Consider the following 8,076-nt stretch of genomic DNA (forward strand, 5'->3'; position numbering starts at 1 on the left):
AGAGGAAAATGAAGTAGGTATGCACAGGTGCAGGAACAGAACAGATAAAATGTATTTCCAAAAAGCATCCCTCTTTTCAAGTACTAGCTTTTAATGCTTGCCAAACACTCCTGAGAAATTTCTGTTTATCATAATGTTACATATAATACAAACAGAACACCATGCAGGGAAATCATGTCACCTAATCATAACTATCATAATTTAGATTTTCGTTTGATCAATAATATAGTGAGGCAGGCAAAAGCTTATTTTTCCAACCCAGGTCTGTTTTCTATTACTTATCATGTGATTAAGTTTTTTTCTTCTGTCAAAATAAATTCAGGCAGGATACCAGACTAAAGAGAGAATTTCTAAAACAGGAAAAGAAGGGGTAGAAATCCTAGTTCTTTAAACATCTGGCTTATTGCTTCATCTTGTATATCTTGTGACTTCACAGACAGAGTATGCAGAATGGATCATGGTACAAGCAGGCCATTTCTATGACAGCTATTTTCCATAGCTTTCAGAATATCTTTTCCTACATTTTATATCATTGACACAATATCAGATGATCCAGCATGACTAGGCATTTACCCATGAAGAATCTCAAAATCTAAAAGAGTTTCTCACATTCTAGCCTTTTATTCGAATGATCAGTGATCTTAGGATGAATACACTGTTTTGCAATACAATGTGACTTAGAAGAAGTCTGTCTTTAAGTGAAGTTTTATTTACTCAAGGAAAGCTTAAGGAAATACAGTTTAGAAGGTGTCATGGTTTAAGCGCAGCCAGTAACAAAGCGACCACAAAGCCGCTCGCTCACTCCTCTACCCCAGCTCCAGTGGGATGAAAATATAAAGAAATACTCGTGGGTAGAGACAAGGACAGGGAGGGATCACTCACCGATTATGGTCATCGGCAAAAAACCAGACTCAACTTGGGGAAAAAACAAAACCAATTTAACTTACTACAAATCAAGTCAAAACAGGGATAATAAGAAGTAAAACCAAATCTTAAAACACCTTCTCCCCAAACCTCCCTCTTTCCCAGCTCAACTCCACTCCCAGTTTTCTCTACCTCCTTGCCCCAGTGGTGCAGAGAGACAGGGAATGGAGGTTGCAGTCAGTTTGTCACACATTGTCTCTGCCACTCCTTCCTCCTCAGGCGGAGGACTCCTCACTCTTCCTCTGCTCCAGCGTGGGGTCCCTCCCATGGGCTGCTGTCCTTTATGAACTTCTCCAGCATGGGTCCTTCCCATGGGCTGATCTTCAGGCACTGGCTGCTCCAGCATGGGCTTTGCCATGGAGTCATGGCCATCTTTGGGGGCATCCAACTGCTCCATCGTGGGGTCCTCCATGGGCTGCAGGTGGGCATCTGCTCCACCGTTCACTTCCATGGGCTGCAGGGGGAGAGCCTGCCGTCTCACCATGGGCTGCAGGGGCATCACCTCCTCCAGTGCACCTCCTCCCCCTCCTTCTTCACTGACCTTGGTGTCTGCAGAGGTGTTTCTCTCTCATTCCACTTTCCCCCATTGCAGGTTTCCCTTCTTAAATATGTTATCCCAGATGTGCTACCACTGTCACGGATGAGCTCAGCCTTGGCCAGAGGCAGGTCTGACTTGGAGCCGGGGAAGCTTCTAGCAGCTTCTCACTGGAGCCACCCCTGCAGCCCCCTCCCCCACTACTAAAACCCTGCCACACAAAGCTAAAACAGAAGTAAATTCTTAAATGACTGCTGTTGCCTCCTTTGTACCCTGTTCCCAAGTGATTAGCCAGGAGCCATTAGTTGTCATTCTCCAAAAGGCCTCAGAAATCTTCATCTTCGATCACTAAAATCTTCCAGGTATCTAGAAAATCCCCTGGTAGGCCCTGCACACAAGTCAACATGTCCAATGCACCATATGCTGTTTAAGCTAGTTCTGAGCACAGAAAACTATCAAACACCAATAGGACAATCAAGCAGGGTTGAATATCTCTGCATGCCACCTCTGTTTCCCACAGCAACCTTCTCCTAATGTTGTTAGGTTGGTGGGGATAGCTTCCTTCAACACAGAATTAACTGGTTTTGAACCATCTTCAAAGTTGAACTGCTTCAGATAAGCAGGGTACCTAATATTCCAGGGTTCAATAACTCAATAGTTGTCTCTTCACGTTCTTCAGACATGTCTGCCCTCAACAAGATATCATCTATGTATTGTAGCAAGGTAGTTGTAGACTTCTTACCTTGCCATTGTTCCAGTTCTTTCGCCAATACGTTATCAAAAATTGACTATTAATCATGTCAGGTTCTGGCTGTGTTGCCATAAACTCCAATTAAAAAAATATCAAGACCTCCTGAGGGGAGGAGGAAAAGTTTAACAGTACATGAAACTCCAACAAGAGTGAAAGTTACAGCAAAATAGGATTTGTTCCAAAAACATTGTCTGTAGGAGTTTAAATGAGCATTTTGCTGTACAAAGTTTGGAGACTTGCAAACAACCTAGGCAATATTTGAAAATATCAGCCATGAAGTCCAGAACAGCTTTTCCAGGCAGTATTTCTGTTTATGCTTTTTACATACACATACAGATATATACATTTAAGATGCACAGTCCAATGTCAATTTAAGTGTTTTGAAGGAAATTTTGGGGGAAGTAGTCATAAAAATGTAAGGAAGATCACAGACAGGAGCCTATATTTATTCCAAATCTGCTAATCATAAAAAATTTCAGGACTTTGATGTCCATAAGAATACAAAATGTTTTGTTGACACAAGCAGCTGTCTCGTAACCAGGTAAGTACTTTCTATTAAAGAAAGCACTACATATGGAGTCTGACTGTCTCATACAATACTGTACACTTTAATAAAGAAGTACACAACGTCCTTTTCCTCTAAACATGGCAGGAATCATATAGCAGAAAGCAGTGTCATTCCTACCCTCTCTAACTGGAGTACTTCACCCAAAGTGTCTCTTCAGCTTTTTCCCTCCAGATGCTTCTATGCTGCTCTTGAACCCTCCTTTTCCCTTGTCATCCAGATCCTAAGACAAGAGAAAATTCTCAGTATTAACTCCAACTTCATGGTTTCTCTCATTATTTCTACTTCTATTCAGCAGTAACTAACTTATCTCAAATGAAGGGCATCAACAGTTTCAGTAGTTCAGCAGTTTCAGTCATACTTATTCCTGTCTCTAAAACAGCCTCACGTGCTTGCCCGGTAACATACTGCATACTATTTCTGTACAAACCGAGCATATGCCACTGAGTACTGAACATGTGATCCCCAGACGAACCTTGTACAGGCAAACCTTGACACCAGCCAGAACTAAAGTTCAAATCTTCCCGAGAGCACCTTATAAATTCACAGCACCAGGATCTAGAAGCTCCTAAACCAGTGTCTCAAAATGAGTCCAGCACTAACGTCTTCCACCTTTGTGGTGCCATGCCCAATTGTGTAGAACACAAACTCTTGCTTCTCCACTGAGCACTTCACATTTGTTGCCAAGTACAGTGTGGAGAGCATAGAGCTCACCTTGCAGTTGCTGAGCTTCAGAAAGGCATTGCCACTCCTTAGGTTGCTCTTCTTAAATATCTAATGTGGACACATATTTAGCTAACAGTCACAAGAGCATTCCAGACGCCTTTAGAAGACCTTGAACAGAATAAACAAGAAGACAAAAAAAAGAAAGATACCAATTAGAAGAACACAGGTGCGCATTCCACGATAAAGGGTACTTGGCACAAAGAACCTCAATTTGGCAGTTTATCTTGACCAATTAGACTGAGACAAGTTTCGCATGTTTTAGTTAGTATAACCAATTATGTCTTATGTTTATGTGCAATGCACAGTGTTGATATAGCCAATCATTAAGTGTAACTAGGCACATGGACAGAGGGTGAATAATGCATGTAACCAATAGTAAAATAGCTAAGATGTAACCAATGTATAAAATGATGTCTGATGCTCTAGTTAAAGGGTCTTCAACTATGATCATATTGATCTGTCGTTGAGTCTATTATTACGCTCCCGCAATCTAACATCCAGGTTTTTGCACCCAGGGTTTCTGCCTGCTGTGTCAGTTTTCTTCCTGAGATGCCTTTGTCCAGGTGTAAGTCATTTAGGCAGCTTTCTGTCATTAAGTAATTTTAAGGAAAAGCAAATGTCTTCACAAAACAAGTAGGAGATTGTAGATTTTCTTACACGAAGTATGACATACTACATGAATGAGCTCGAACAGGGGCTGTTTCACAGGAGAGAGACAAATTCCATTATTGCATGGCATGATATTCCCCTGTATAGCTGTGCAGCTGTGGGCTGCACAGAAGTAGACAAGATCATATCAAGATAATGTCACCTTAAGGCATGGGTTCATGAGACCCAGACTTCAGACTACCAGTTTGAGGTACATCATTTGCTGTGTTTATACAACACTATTTTAAACAAGGAGTACACTGAGACCTTTCACACTTTGTAGAGCATAAATTCTTTCTGTGTTTGTACAGCACCTGTAAGGTCTTGACTACTCTTCCAGATGGCCTTGCCACTATTCATTAAACAAAATCATATGATCAAATTCTTACACACAGAGCAATAGAAAATGGTAATAAATAAGAGTTTACAAGAGCTACAGTGCCATGTTAATAATGAAAAGCAAGGACAATTAAACTGAGAAGAGAGACCAGCCTGGAAAAGCCTTGGACCCTTGGAAAAGTCTAATAATGCCATTTAATATTGAAGATTTTACCATACTGCCAGTAAAATTGAAGTCTTTTTTTACTATCTTACAGCATATGACAGAGCACAAGCTACAAGATGCTGCTCTTCAACTTCTGTCAGCATTGTATTCACAGGTACAACAGCACTGGGCATTTATGCTTTCCCAGAGACACAACATCTCATTGCTCTGGTTTTCGGCAGAGCTTGTTTCCAAAATTGCAAATGTCTGGGTATTTCTCCCACCAGGAAGGTGCCACCCAGACAGCTGTTGTTGCTCTTCACCTTCCCTCTGCAGCCTATGCACAGGCACAACAGTACTAGGGATCCGTGCTTTTCCAGAGACACAACATCTCTTTGCTCTGATTTGCTCTCTTTGCTGAGCCTCCTTCCAGAAATGCAGACATCTGGGTATTTTTACCAGAAGGAAGGAACCAACCCTGAAAGCTGTTGCTGCTTTTCACCTTCTCTTGGCAGTATATTCACAGGCAAAACCACACTGTGGATCCATGCTTACCCAGACACGTAACAACACATCACTCTTGTTCTCAGCAGAGCCTGTTTCCAAAATTGCAAACGTTCAGCTATTTCTCCCACCAGGAAGGTGCCAACCCTGAAAGCTGTTTCTGCTCTTCACCTTCCCTCAGCAGCATATTCACAGGCACAACAGCACTGTGGATCCAGGCATTCCCAGAGACATAACTTCTCATCTCTCTCGTTCTCAGAACAGTCTGTTTCCAAAATTGCAGACATCATAATATATCACCAACAAGGAAGGTGCCAGCCATGAATGCTGTTGCTGCTCTTCACCTTCCTTCGACAGCCTATTCACAGGCACAACAGCACTGTGGATCCATGTTTTCCCAGAGATACAACATCTCATCGCTCTGGTTCTTGCCTCTTTCCAGAAATGCAAACGTCTGGGTTTTTTTACCAGAAGGAAGGAACAAACCCTGAAAGCTGTTGCTGCTCTTCACCACACTGTGGATCCGTGCTTTCCCAGAGACACAACATCTCATCGCTCTCATTCTCAGCAGAGCCTGTTTCCAAAATTGCAAATGTTCAGCTATTTCTCCCACCAGGAAGGTGCCAGCCCTGAAAGCTGTTGCTGCTCTTCACCTTCCCTCTGCAGCTTATTCACAGGCATAAAAGCACTGTGGATCCAGGAATTCCCAGAGATGTAACTTCTCATCGCTCTTGTTCTAGGCTGAGCCTGTTTCTGAAATTGCAGACATCATAATATATCACCAACAAGAAACATGCCAGTCATGAATGCTATTGCTGCTCTTCACCTTCCTTTGGCAGCCTATGCACAGGCACAACAGCTCTGTGGATCCGTGCTTTCCCAGACACGCAACATCTCATCACTCTGGTTCTCAGCAGAGCCTCTTTCTGAAAGGGGAAACATCCTGCTATTTATCCCCGAAGGAAGGTGCCAGCCCTGTAGGCTGTTGCTGCTCGTCACCTTCCATCTGCATCCTATTCACAGGCACAAAGCACTGGGGATCTGTGCTTTCCCAGAGACAAAACAACTCATCGCTCTGGTTCTCAGCACAGCCTGTTTCGAAAATTACAAACATCTGGCTGTTTCTCTCAGAGCGAAGGTGCCAGCCCAGACAGTTGTTGCTGATCTTCACCTTCCCTCCACAGCCTATTCACAGGCACAACAGCTCTGTGGATCCGTGCTTTCCCAGACACGCAACATCTCATCACTCTGGTTCTCAGCAGAACCTCTTTCTTATATGGCAAACATCAGGCTATTTCTCCCAGAAGGAAGGTGCCAGCCCTGTAGGCTGTTGCTGCTCTTCACCTTCCACGGCAGCCTATTGAAAGGCAAAACAGCACTGGGGATCCTTGCATTCCCAGAGACCTTATAGCTCATCATTCTCACAAAGCCTCTTTCCAAAGTGGCAGATGTCCAGCTTTTTCTGCCATCTGGAGGATGCCAGTCCTGAAAGCTGTTGCTGGTCTTCACCTTCCCTGGGCAGCCTATTTACAGGCACATTCAAACTGGGGATCTGTGCTTTCCCACACACGTAACATATCATCGCTGTCTTTCTGGGCAGAGCCTCTTTCCAAAATGCAAATGTCCAGCTATTTCTCCCACCAGGAAGGTGCCAGCCTTGAAAGCTCTTGGTGCTCTTCTCCTTCCCTTGGCAGCCTATTTCCAGGAACAACGGCACTGCAGATCTCTGCTTTCTCTTAGACGTAACAGCTCATCGTTCCAGGTGGAGCCTCTTTCCGAAATTGCAAACCTTCAGCTATTTCTCCCACCAGGAAGGTGCCAGACCTGAAAGCTGTTGCTGCTCTTTACCTTCCCTCCACAACCTATTCACAGGCACAACAGCTCTGGTGACCTGTGCTTTGCCAGAGATGTAATATCTCATCGGTCTCTTTCTGGTTATAGCCTCTTTCTGAAAAGGCAAACTTTGACCTGTTTCTCCCACTAGGAAGGTGCCAGCCCTGAAAGCTGTTGCTGTTCTTCACCTTCCCTTGGCAGCCTTGTACTTGCTGCAAATCCTTTCTTGACTCTGGCATATTAATATGATCTAATGAGGAAAGGGTGTCTAGTGGAATACATTCATTCTGGTTTCAGCTGGGATAGAGTTAATTGTGTTCGTATTAGGTCATACAGTGCTATATTTTGAGTTCAGTATGAGAAGAATGTTAATAACACTGATATTTTCAGTTGTTGCTAAGTAGTGTTTAGTCTAAGGTCAAGGGTTTTTTTCAGCTTCTCATGCCCAGCCAGCAAGAAGGCTGGAGGGGCACAAGAAGTTGGCACAGGACACAGCCAGGGCAGCTGACCCAAACTGGCCAACGGTGTATTCCATACCATGGGACGTCACATCTGGTATAGGGACTGGGGGTAGTGGGGCTGGGGAATCACCACTCAGGGACTAGCTGGGTGTCGATCGGCGGGTGGTAAGCAGTTGCACTGCGCATCATTTGTATATTCCAATCCTTTTATTATTGCTGTTGTAATTTTATTAGTTTTATCATTATCATTATTAGTTTCTTCTTCTCTGTTCTGTTAAACTGTTCTTATGTCAACCCATGAGTTTTACTTCTTTTCCCAATTTTCTCCCCTTTCCTACTGGGTGGGGGGGGAAATGAGTGAGCGGCTGCATGATACTTAGTTGCTGGCTGGGTTTAAACCATGACATGTCATTCTTCCCTTCCACCAAAACCCTAGGAACTTTACTTCACTCGAAGGTTTTTGTATTTTCTTAGGCGGAATTTTCAGCCCAAAACTTTCTAGATGGGAAATTATATTATTCTTGAGTATTTGAACTTTTTCTGCCTCATTCCCTCCCACAAGGATGTTGTTGAAATATTGGTAAATACTGACTTCCTTCTCTGTCTGAACTATTTCTAGCTCCTGTGCTAGAGTGGGGGTCTATT

At 43.5% G+C, this 8,076-nt stretch overlaps 1 protein-coding gene across 1 annotated transcript in view; it reads right to left on the reverse strand.

The window, feature by feature from the left end:
- Positions 1-507: 507 nt before the first annotated feature.
- The window catches only part of LNPEP (leucyl and cystinyl aminopeptidase), a 99,196-nt gene continuing 91,627 nt past the window's right edge, over positions 508-8,076 (reverse strand). Inside the window, exons 19-20 of the transcript XR_007505156.1 lie at positions 3,490-3,609; positions 508-2,998 (exon numbers count right to left, since the gene is read on the reverse strand). The gene's annotated coding sequence lies outside the window, so the exon portion shown is untranslated. The remainder of the gene's footprint in view (positions 2,999-3,489; positions 3,610-8,076) is intronic.

Source organism: Accipiter gentilis, chromosome Z (genome assembly GCF_929443795.1).
Source record: "Accipiter gentilis chromosome Z, bAccGen1.1, whole genome shotgun sequence".
Taxonomy (NCBI): Eukaryota; Metazoa; Chordata; class Aves; order Accipitriformes; family Accipitridae; genus Astur; species Astur gentilis.